This window comes from Vespa crabro, chromosome 6, assembly GCF_910589235.1.
Source record: "Vespa crabro chromosome 6, iyVesCrab1.2, whole genome shotgun sequence".
Lineage (NCBI taxonomy): Eukaryota > Metazoa > Arthropoda > Insecta > Hymenoptera > Vespidae > Vespa > Vespa crabro.
The window spans coordinates 3286839-3299849 of record NC_060960.1 but is presented as its reverse complement, the minus strand read 5'-3'; the positions used below and the strand labels follow the sequence as shown (position 1 = coordinate 3299849).

The 13011-nt window shown below is 35.1% G+C and overlaps 1 protein-coding gene across 7 annotated transcripts in view; it reads left to right on the top strand.

The window, feature by feature from the left end:
- The first annotated feature begins 1813 nt into the window (after positions 1-1813).
- Positions 1814-13011, top strand: part of LOC124424929 — a 157578-nt gene continuing 146380 nt past the window's right edge. Inside the window, exons 1-2 of one of the 7 annotated variants that reach the window (XM_046964567.1) lie at positions 1824-2057; positions 12379-12774. The gene's annotated coding sequence lies outside the window, so the exon portion shown is untranslated. Of the gene's footprint in view, positions 2070-12378; positions 12775-13011 lie in introns of all 7 variants that reach the window. The other 6 variants (XM_046964561.1, XM_046964560.1, XM_046964562.1 and 3 more) reach the window with 6 other exon arrangements.

Below are 13011 nucleotides of genomic sequence, written 5' to 3'. Positions count from 1 at the left end.
CGAACTTTAATCTCCTCCTGTTCGTTTTCACGATTTGTTTTTTTTTTCTGTTCCTTTCTCTTTGTAAGTAGGTACGGTTACGTTTTCCAATTCTCATGAGAGAATGTTTTTTCTACGTTGTGGAAAGCTTGGAGTATTATTTCATTGTAAAGTAAATTATCAACATTTTATATCTATTGAAATGAAGGTATTATATATTTATTAAAGCGCATGCGCTAACTGTATTGTTTTCATGAATAGAATGTGAAGAATTTAAAACAAAATATTGACGAGCACGTGGAAAAATTAAATAAGGATATATTTTTTGTTTCGTATGTTTTATATAATTCTTTATTTTTTTTTCTTTTTTTTTTTATTCGAAACAAATATTCTCTTGTTTAATTATAAATCGTATCGTTTTTCATTGAATTCGATTGAATCAAATCATCGTGAATTCGAATGAACAAAAAAATAAGAAATTCTCTGAACCGTAAAAAGCAATGGAATATCGACTTCCACCCTTCTCCCGTTATTTTTTTTTATTTTCCGAGCGATTTCATCGCGTAACTCGTTGACAATCGGGATGACGAAGTTTATCGCGCACGGTAGGTGCATGGCGATGCATTAAGTACAGAAATTTCCAACGAGCTTGCTGCTACAACGTATTAACAATTTAACGAAGCGGCACCTGTGACAGCTATTACAACACATTTACAGAGAAAACGTACACGTTCTCACATTTCGGATCTATTCTTAGAAAGCTTTTCTTATAAAATTAGCTATTACGATACTAATTATTTTATATCGATATAAATGTCCGATCAAATATCTCGTTGGTTAAAGTTATAAGAAATTTGAAATTATAAGAGTTTATAATAAGAGATATTTGCACAGTTTTGAATGGGCCAGATAGTGGATAGTAAAAATTTTTGTTTACTCGTGACCATTTCAAAATACGAAGATCAACATAATTTCATTTTTTGGATAGATACTTATAATTTTTTTTGCATACTTATATAATATTGGCAATTTGCAATGAAAATCATATCTAGTAAAAAAAAAATTGCTATTATGCATTCTTTTATGGGATAATAGGCATCTAATTGTACTCGATATAAAAAATAAACAACGAACGAATTTTCTTAGGTAAACAATTTTTCTACTACTCTGTACGATAACGAAGAGCCTATAAGATAACAAATTTAATCTATTATTTCTTGCTAACGAACGGATAAAGAACGATAGCACTCATCAGTCTAATGAATTTTCATTGGCACGCTCGTATATGCGTCGAACATGACATCAAAAAGAGAGAGAAAGAAAAGGAGAAAGAGGAGGAAAGAGAGAGAGAGATAGAGGGAGAGAGAGAAGTGTGATTTTTGGATAAAAGTAGGAAAAGTAGTATTAAATCTGCCAGGAACGCAAATAAATTTAAAGTCGTTTGGTAGGTGACCGCGATAAAATAAATCCGAGCGTTAATGGGATTAGCATATCATTATCGAGTGACAACAAGATTCGTGTGTAGGTACATACGTTGGATGAGTTTTTTTGTAGGAGCGCATGCGCGATAGATTCCGAAACTTAAATGTCGATTTTTCGGAAGATTATTATCGGCTGGTCGTTTCTTCACTTGTTGAATACCCTTATCTGGTCATAAGGCAATTAGATAACGCGTAGGAAAGTCTGTATGGTCGAGGAGAGTAAACGAGTGTGCAGTAGCATCGTATCCTTCTCAAAGTGCGATGCTTTCGAGGGTTGTCAACCCTCATTCGTAGTTCGTCGTTCGTTCGGCATTCATCGGCATTCTTCGTTTCTTGGAGAAGGGTGGCGCGCGCGTTACAAAGCGCCAGTACGCCTCTGGCCGTCGTATCGTTCGAACGTTCTTCTTTGAACGTTCCTCAAACGGCTTCTTTCTCTCCGTTCGGAGTATATTCGATAGATCACGAGGACTTCTATCTGTTTATTTGTCTGTTGCGTGAATATATTCGTACGTGTTTTTCTCCTTTTACGGATCTTTTCTCATATAATAATTCCATTCATTGTTATTCGTTGTATAAAGAATACGTGTGAATATCGTGGTAAATCTTTTGGTTTGTAGTTAAGATAAAAGTGATCGTAAGGTGACTTCGATGAGAATTTTTTTCATTTTTTAAATAAATTAATAATTTTCTTTTTCCTTGTATTTTTATTTTCTTTTTTCTATGAAAGAGATCATTTTACAAAAATATCTACATATACGATGTATTTCGATCTCGCGGAGATTAGATTTTCTTTCTCTCTCTCTCTCTCTCTTATATATATATACACACATATATATATATATATATATATATATATACATACATACATATATACAGTTTGTCCCAGAATGTTCGGATACTTTTTGAAATGGAATAAGTTCTTGTAGACTAAGCAAAGTGCTCTGAATTTTTGAGTAGATATGGAAATGTAGAGTAGGTATATGAAGTATGTAAAGAATTTAAACAATATGTTGTTTTGTTGTAACAACGATAAAATATATAACATGAGTCTGTTTGAAATTGTTTACCAAAGGTTTCTATAAAAAGAGAAACATCTTGTAAATTTAATTGTCTTATGTGGATCTTATAAACAGAACTAGAGCAAGTTATACTTGTTTAAATTATTATATCGTAAAATTTATCATTTTATCGCTAATCAAAAAATTATTAGATAAGTGTAACTCGCTCTAGGATTGATCGATTTTGATGATATTTTTGAGGATACATAAAAGACAAATAGATTTACAAAATGTATATATCCGATTAAAAAAAAAAACGTTTAATAAGATTATCCAAGAATATTTTATTTTGTATCTTTAATTATTGCTAAAAGAGAAAAGATTACTTTTTCAATTTTCCTTACACTTATATTATTATATTATACTACAGAAATTTCAGAATTCTTCGTTAGCTCCATAAAAAGTTATTCGATTTGAAAACATATCAGAATATTTTTTAAATTCATAGTTCGCACGATGATTTCGAAGACAACGTTATAAATTTGTCTAATAAATATTTGAAAGTCGTTGAAATTCATTGTAATATCGTCCCATAGGAGTATCCAATGTTATATTCCATTTTGGAAGGAGTCATGTTCTTCCGTTCAATTCGATCGGATCAATGGGATCGCGCTTCACGTTAGTTTTGACTCTCGAAAGTTGTTGCCAGAGATATCTGGGCCAAACGACCGCTCATGACAGCAAAGAAATATTGCACTGGTCGGTTGGTGTCGTTGTTGCAACCGATCTTTTATCCTCGTTTCGTTTTTGTTCCATTTTCTTGCGTCCTCGCCGTTTCTCGTTTGTATTTTTCGTTTTTCCTTCTTTTTTCTCGTTTCTCTCTCTCTCTCTCTCTCCCTCCTCTCTCTTTTTTTATTCTTCAAGCGTGGTGCGGTGGGACACAGTCTGACACTGACGCGTTCGTAATGACTTCGGAACGTCGAACGTGTACGTGAAATACGTGGAGAATGCGAACTCGACGAGTCGTAAAATCACACGCGTTGATCTTTAACGTCGATCGGAACGGGACGATCGTTACAATAAATAATCCCGCGGGATAATCCAGGAATATTTTACGAATATTTGAGACGTCGTCAGCCTTTACGATAATCCCTATGAGGGACGAGGACACGAGTTATAATCAAGATCGTATTGACATGGGGATCTAATTTCCACGGGCGATAAATTTGTGAGAGTAACGACGGGACCGTAATCGTTGGAGGATTCACGAAGCGTGAAGGACGCGTTATTTTCGAGGAAAAATTGATAAAGTATGTTTGATAAGGTATGATCAGATATCTAAGCGTTTCTATCGTTTCGTTTCTCTCGTCGAAACAGCTTTTACTACCTATACGGGATAGTACAATAAAAAAGAAAGATGCGTTTGCCGGATGCTAGAGCAATATTCACCGGAAATTGTTTACGTCTTTCATCCACCGATAAACGAGGTACATTGTTATCGGTTACTACGATCCTGTCGATGCGTCTCGTTCGAAGAGAACTGATAAGAACGAAATAATTGATGATACCATCGGAAGGAGGGCTTTCAGTAAAAACTTCAAAACCTGCTCGAGTATTCTTTTCCATTTCCTTCTGTCCCTATTTCTTTTAGCCTCTTAGGTAGGAAGAGAAAGAATGAGAGATAGATAGAGAGAGAGAGAGAGAGAGAGAGAGAGAGAAAGGGAGAGAGAGAGAGACTGAGTCCATGAAGCTTAAGCCGATCTCGACGGATCGAACGATCAAATCGTCTTGCTTCGTCGGAAATCGTCCTTCAGGAATTTTATTCCAACGTGGATTAACGATCGCAAGGGACAGAGAGAGAGAGAGAGAGAGAGAGAGAGAGAGAGAGAGAGATAAAAAGAGAGAGAGACAAATCTTTTCCTTCGGGAAATCACGAATTATACATTTTTCAATTAAATACACTGAAACTACTGGCCCGCAGGGAAATACAGAGGCGACGAGTATTGCTTTGGGCGCGGGAAAAATGGATTTTTTCGAATGTCATTTTTACGTATCCATTTCTTAGATCGTTTCATGCTACCAATGAATTTTACGCTTAGTTATTTAATATAGATTTGTGTCTCTCAATTGCTTAATTGTTAAATCAAGTTCTTAATATAATTATATTTCTGCATTCTTTTGTTAAGTGATAGTTAAAGGTATAATTTATTGTTTTATTATTCATTAAAAATTCTGTATTAAAATATTCTTCACAAGTATACGTATGCACCCTTTTGCAAATTATGGTACGAGTGCTGTTTGCTGATGGACACGCGTTGAAATATATGTGTATATGATATATCTCTACCATCCGGACAGAACGTGTATCGATTTTAATAAGCGAAGTAACGCAAACCGTGCACCGGTATCAGATTGTAAAGCGCATTTAATACATCGTTTTCTCGAATCGCTGTTCCTTTTTGCAAGTTAGTTTATTTAATCGTTTGTAAAATTTTACGACAATACGTAAAATTTTATTCGTTTATTTTTAACCGTTTTAATAATTGCACTTTATTGAGAGAATTTCTTTTTATCTCATTTTATTTTACTTCTGTATTATAAATAACGTCAGTTTCTTTTTCTATTTTTTTTTTTTTTTTTTTTTTTTTTTTAATTCGATAAATATCATATGTCTATGTATACTTTTACTTCATTTGATCAATTTTGTTCGGTAAAGAATCGAATGACATTGTATCGTACCAGGTTACGAAATCGATTGTTTCCGATGTCATGGAGAATATAATATTTTTGTTTTTTGTGATCCCGCGTACTACAAGAACACTTCAAATTTCTGCGGTAACCAGCGAAACATTTTATTCGAAATATTTTTTTTTCGGTTTTGCAAGAGCTCTGTAAACTACCGAACAAAACTATGTGTGTGTGTGTGCGTCTATGTATATGGGTACCAAAGAAATGAACAGAAAAAAAGAAGAACGAATAGCATCCATTGTATCGTTTTTCCCGTTCTAATTCGAAGTAATATCACCTAAATTAATTATCCCCAGTGAATGCTCGTGAAACTTTTCACAAGGTAAATACATTTACACGAGAACATAAATTCAAAAGAGGAGAATGCTCAGAATGTTTTGCGAAATGATTTTCGTTCGGTGATAAAGAAGTAGAAAAACCAACCCTTCATTTTAGTCGGAGAGGTCAGATGGAAATACATCGTTAAGTCGACAAATTAAAATTTTGGTATCTTCATTATCTTTGATTGTTTCCATAAAAAATTTCGAATAAATGTATGGTTATATCCCATATTATTTTGAAAATTTCTGCAGAATTTGAATTCTTTCTGTTGTGTATGCAATTTCTTCGAAAATTTTGAATTTTTTAAATATCTGCTGTTTCAAAACTGAAAATTGGATTAAATTGAAATTACTTGTGGATTCTCATTGCGAGTAACTTTATTTTTATTATACTAAAAATTTTATGCCAATCCATTTAGATTATTTGGATGATAGAGTGAATATACATACACTCGATATGGAATGCAAAAATTCAGATAAAAAAAAAGAAAAGAAGAGATTTCGAATATTTCAATTAATTTTGAAAATAATCGTTTGTTATATTTTTCGCAATTAGTCGAGATCAGAAGGGATTCTTTGCGATCATGGTTAAAAAAGTAAAAAAGAAAAATAAAGGAAAAGAAAAAAACAAGAAAGGTTGGAAGTACTGATCGGTCGGTCGCGTTCACGTTTATCCGCTAGAGAAAAGGAGATCATTCAAAGTTCTTGAAGCTGCGAAGCTTGTCCGAAGAAACGTTCGGAAGATTTTCGGTCTTGTTAGGAGGTAGTTTCGAGTGGGTAAAACCTATTTTACCAACGCGAAAGTTCTGTCGTTCTGCTCATTTCAAAGTCTGCAACCTTCTCTTTTCTCTTCTCTCTTTCTCTTTTCTTTTCTCTCTTTCTCTTTTTCTTTCTGTCTTTTTCTTAGATCCTGCTTCCACGTTTGCTTCGAGTCTCTCTCTCTTTCTCTCTCTCTTTTTCTCTCTTTCTCTCTCTCTTTTTCTCTCTTTCTCTTTCCTACCACCACCTCTTAAGTACCAAGTAATTAAAAGTTCGAACCGACCACCATTCACGGCTGGAAAGGCCAACGTCCGTCTCAGCATTAACGCTCCCGTTTTCGTCTAGTGAGCGATGCCATTGCCTGCTCTTCATTCCTTCCTCCCTCCCGTCTTCCTTTCTTTTCTCTTCTTTTTATAAATCGCTTTTCTTTTCTCTTCTTTTCTCTGCTTTTCTTTTCTTTTCTTTTCTTTTCTTTTCTTTACTTTCCTTTTTCTTCCTTTTTCTCTCTTCGAAACTTTGTATCGTCGCGACGGTTTAAGGAAGATAAGGACGTGAACTTGAAATCTTTCGTAGACTTTTACACTACATTTATTTGAACCATCGAATTTTTCTTATCGCTTTTGTAGTTACTTCTTTCTTTCCTTTATTTTTCATTTTTATATTTTTTTTTTCTTTCATTCTTTCAAAAAATATTATAAGCGGTTTGTTTCGAGTTCTTCTATACACGTGCATGCGTTAATAAATCCATAAAATAGGAAACAGTTGGTATATTAATTGTCTGAATGGAAGACGAATTGGATTGATCAAATAAAGCAAAACTTACGAAACATTTTCCGAGTTGGTTATAATCGTATTTTAAATCTTAAAGTAAAAGGATAATGTAACACTTAACATTTACTCGGCAAAATTAGTTTAAAAGGATTTTGAGATTCAATCATCCCCATCAATAGTTCTCTTTCTATATCTCTTTCCTTTTCTCGACTACTACTCCTTATTCGTATAAAAACATGTGATTTTAACATCGATAGGATTGGTCTATACCGAAGGTTGGTCCGAGCAGACAGAAATCTCGTTTGAAAGGCAAACATTATGGTTGGTTTTCATATATCTATAGTCGAAAAAAAGAAAACGACTTTTTATGAAAGTGTTGGTGATGATGGCAGATTTCTCTCTCTCTCTTTCTCTTTCTGTATCCCTCACTCCTTCTATCCCTTTTGCTTTCATTGTATGGCACATAGGCAGGAACGCTTCTCTTCTCCACTCACCGCACGTCGCTCTTTGTCAACGCTCGTAATTCCTGCAAAATTCGTGGAAGTGGCGTATCCGCTCCGAGCGCGATAAGGGTGCGCAACGGTGAATGACTTCGAAGATATATTCGCGGTGAAGGGGGCTCAGAGCGAGATGGAAATAGAAAGATAGATAGATAGAGAGAGAGAGAGAGAGAGAGAGAGAGAGAGAGAGAGAGAGAGAGAGAGAAAGGAATGGTTGAGAGAGAGAAAGGAGTGGTTGATATGAAGGATGGAAAGTGTCCGTAGTGAGGAAAGAGAGAGAGAGAGAGAGAGAGAGAGAGAGAGAGAAAGAGAGAAGGGGAAATAACGATAGGGTTGGTTGAAACGGTGCAGAAATCGCACTTGTGAAAAGGGGTTGGAGAGAGCACGGACCACCATCCTCACCTCCCACCACCACCATCACCGCCACCACTACCATTGCGAATAACGCGAGGTGGGTAGGTACCGTTGGAAGAGTAAAAAACGCGTAATTCTTCGACCGTGCGATGTTACCAAGAGTGGTAGGGAAGGGTGGGGTTAGGAGAAAGAGAGAAAGACAGATAAAGAGAAAGAGAAGAGAAGGAAGCTTAGCCAGGGTAGACCGTTAATGGATTTCTAGTTATGTGAAAAAACCATTAAAACGTTTGCTCGCTCTCGAAGAAATTAATTCCGATTGCCGTTATCGTGGGCAGCTTGAAAAAGAGAAGGATCAGGGGGCGAAGAGAGAGGATGCTGCTACTGCTCGATGGTAGAAAGCGCAGGGCCACTATTATCGTTGACGTATTTCTCTTGGATCGAGAGAGAAAGAAAAAAGGGAAAGAGATAGAGAAAAAGAGAGAAAGAGAGCGAGAGAGAGAGAGAGAGAAAGAGAGAGAGAGAGAGAAAGTGCCGCTGGAGAAAGCCGGAGCTTTTCTTTTTTCAGAGATTCGAATGGATGGAAGAAGGAGTGGCGGAACGAACGCTTCGTACACCGTAGTTTCGCGTGCTTGCACGAAATAACCCGTAGATGGCCTTTCGAGGGGTTGAAAAAGGAAAAAGGGATCGTACGATATGGGCCCATCCGGCCGATCGCTTTTCTACTTGCCGTAATCGATATTCTCCTTTTCTTCCGTTTCCTAGAGAAAAGGTGTGTTAGAGAAGAGAGAAAACGATCTCTCTCTCTCTCTCTCTCTCTCTCTCTTTTTCTTATTTCTTTTTTTTTACTCATCATCCGTCTTGCCTTTTTTCTTTCTTTTACTTCGAGAGACTTCACGGTAATGGGAATTGTTAACGTGGTTGAAGGGTTAAAAGTATACCAATGGCAAGTGGATTGAAATTTTTAGTGAAGTTCGTTTTGTTTTATTCTTTTTTGCCGAAAATAAAAAGAGAAAAGGCGATGCGAATACTTTAAAATTAAGATATTATATCGTATGAAAGGAGAAAGACTTTTATTATGAGAGCTTTTAAAGAATTTGATTTCCTTTTCTTCCAGTTTGAACGTAACGCTAAAGATCACTGTAAGAATGGAGTTTAATTATATTATCAAATTCTTGAGGAAACGTAGACTTTCTCTCTCTCTCACACACACACACACACACACACACACACACAACCGATTATTTAGCCGACCGTGTTATTTTGTTGAATCGAAATATGTATTTCGTTCAAGTTTATATGTTTGTATAAAAGCTTTTTAATGTTACACTAAGGTGATGAAATTTGCTGAACGTTTTTTTTTCAGAATAAACAGATAAAAAAAAACATATCTCTCAATTTGATCAATCAATTACGAATTTAACTAAAGCTGTTTTTCTTTTTCTTCTTTCCTTCTTTCTAGAACTGTATCAATTTCGTTTATTTATTGATTATAGATTTAAATTATCGTTTCGTCTTTTACGTTGGTTTATCAATACTTTTTCTTCAGATTGATGATTCATCTTTAACAATTTTTATAATTCTCTTTTCTTCTATTCTGCTTATATGTTTTTTACACTTATTTCTTAATATCTCATATGTTGCGTTTCTTCCTGATATTTTCCTTTCTATTTTTATCCGATAAAATTTCACTTGAAATTTTTCAATGAATTTGGTTTCTCTGTTGTTTTAAGAAACTTATTATTTTTAAACGTATCTGGTGTTATTTCTGTCATATTGATCAGTATTAGTTCGACTATTACTTTATATATTCTTCTTTTAATCTCTTTCCATACATTCGTTTTATCAAATAATTCATATATATATATATATATATATATATATATATATATATATATATATATATTGAATAAAAATATCTAAAATATATTTCTTTCTGAATGATTTAGCTATCTATTTAATTTACATTTTGAAAGTTATATCAAAGCTGTCATATATTTGATTTTTTCTAGAAGTAATCATGTTCAATCTTTGATCACTTTCTCCCATCCGTTGTGTCTAGTACATATAGTTACTTATTATAAGATCATTTTCAGTAGATAGAAAAAAATCTTAAGAGTATATGTTTTTTTACACTTATTTCTTAATATCTCATATGTTGCGTTTCTTCCTGATATTTTCCTTTCTATTTTTATCCGATAAAATTTCATATATATATATATATATATATATATATATATATATATATATATATATAAAGAAGATAAAAAAATGCTTGAATGTTAACAAATTGATAGTTCGTTGTTCGATGTTGACATTTTGCGAAGTATGGTATACATTATAATCGTTTGAAATGCACGCCGCGAACGGACGCACATGTTACGAATGATAACGAGGCGAAAACGAGTTACCCTTCTTTTACACCGTATGGAATGTATACTATAGTGTTTATAATCATTTATTGGGGATGTGTATTATAAAGAAAAAAATATGAAGGGGAAGAGAGAGAGAGAGAGAGAGAGAGAGAGAGAGATGGGGAAGTGGATTCAGAGTATCTCGTCGAGTGGATTCCTCACGTTTTCTTGGCGTCGGTAGGGAATAACGTATCTCGCAGAGTAGAACCGATGTCGATCGCTTTTCACTGGACCGATAGAAAATTCTCTCGCTGTACGACCGCATATCGAGTAGAACAAATTGCAAACCCGAGGTCGCCTGAGGAAAAACTTATTTATAAGTTACGCACGAAGGGCGAAGTTCGTGCTCCTGCTCTTTGGAAAAGTGTGAAATGGAGTAATCGAAAACGTGATGAGTAAAAAGCAATAGAATCGAATAAAATAGATCGTACGACGTTATTATTCATGACTATCTATTGTCATACGTTTCATTATTAAGGATTATAACAAAAATAGTGTAACGTTTGTTGTTTTCATTTTTCCTTTGTAAGAATAAAAAAAAAAAAAAAAGAAAAATGATTAAAATTGTCACGGAGAGAAAAACAATATTCGACTAACGAAAAATTAAGAATATTTTGCATTATTATCCGTAATTGGATAATAATTTTGAATCGGAGAACAATTGTTCAACGGATAGGGTAATTAAAATTCGTACCTCGTGTCTTCCTATCGCACATTTCCATTTATATATGTCTATACGTATACGCGTATATTTATATTTACGTCTCTAAGAGAACGTACGAGATATTTTTTGCACGTATACGTACTCGTCATTCACGAGATCGTCCGGCGCACAATCGGTCATGTAGTTGGCCATTTAAAACGAATCCGAATCCTGCTTGCTTCCAACTCGTTCTCTTTACGTTTCTTCTCATCCTCCACGGCGAACGTAATACCATTTTGTTCTTTCGTACGGTCCACGCAGTCAACGAATTCCACGTCGAACCATCCGCTTGTTCAACATCCTGACTGCTGCCAATAAAAATGGCTTGGTGACGATCCAAGCCGATGAACAAATGGGCTATCGGGATACCTTTTGTTTCTTCACACTCCGAATATTCCCCCCATACCTCTTTTATACTCTTTTCATTTTTCTATCTAAACCTGTCTAAACCTTTGTCTTCCTTTTATTCTTTTATAAATGACTACGAAATCGTTTGATGTTTTCGATTGAAATCTAGCTTTTCACGATCGGACCGTGCTCATATGTGGAATTTATTCGAAAAGGGAAATGTTTTCCTAGGTTAATTTCAAATTCTTCTTGCGAAATTCGGCCCCTTCGAGAATCGCCCCATTCGATACGGATCACGAATTCTGTGCTCACTAATTCTCGATATTCCGTGAACGGAAAAAGAAATTTTTACTTTCTTTCGATCGTCGTCTATCTAAATGTTTCTTCTTGAATTTTAAAAGAATGAGTCAAAAGTAATTTTTAATCGAAATAAACTTGCGATCTGGTGTTTCTCTTTTTTCTTTTCTTTTTTCTCTTTCCCCTCCTCCTCCCTACCCCCGTTTATTCTATTAAACTCTTGTAGAGTAATTAGCAAAGTGATCGTTTGCACTGCCTCGAATCAGACTCCGAACCGACGAATTCCGTTAAAGCGTCGAGGATTCTCGTTGACGCATCAACGAACATCTGTCTAATACATATTCATATTTCTGTTAAATAACGCAAACTATTCGTATGTATGTACATACTACATCGATCGATCAAACTTCGATTCTCCCTATCGTTCGATAAATATCGAAGTTTTTTACTTTTCTTTCGGTTCACTTGGTACGAACTAAAAATAATAATAATCCGTGTTTTCAAGTGATTTCATGGATCATTTCGTGTTCTCATTATCGTTTAGCAATTTATTTAAATTGTACAGAGTGAAAAGAATTTGAATGGGAAAGAGTAGAGGGAGAGGGAAATGCCAAGTGTAGTGGACGAGTAAGGAGAGGAAAGAATAAAATGTATAGATAGACGGGTATGGGGGCATTTTTGCGGAAGTTAAAAGCGTTAAATCTTTTAGGGTGAAATAGGATTTCTCGTAGGTCTCCTAGACGATCGAAAATCGAAGAAGTCGAATCGTGCATTAAGCCATGTGGTATGCGGTCGAGAGTGCTGGATCGAGAGAGCCGATTCCCTAGTGGAGAGACAGAAAGCGAGAAAGAGATAAATAGATAGATAGATAGACAGACAGACAGACAGATAGATAGATAGATAGATAGATAGATAGATAGAGAGACATAGAGAAAGAGAGGGAGAGAGAGAGAAAGTGAGAGAGAGAGAGAATCGATAAAGTCAAACTCGATGGAGTCTCGATAACTCGCTTATCGAGGCCGGATTATTCGCTTTCATCGAACGAGGACGGCGTTATCGCTATTCGACCGACAAATCGCCACCGGCTCGAAAGTGCCGGCCATATGTACGTATTCGCATAGAAATTACCCTATGATGATCCGCTGAATTATGGTATCGTTTTCAAAATAACGAGGCCGATAAGAGGTTTTGGATTTAAAGTAGGGGAATGTCCGGCGTTAAAATTATTCATCCTTTTTTTGATATACCGTTACTCGTTATCTTCTACTTATGATTTTACCTTTTTCTTTGCCCTAACCACGTGTTATATTATAACTTCCAATTACGCTGTAATATCGAACGT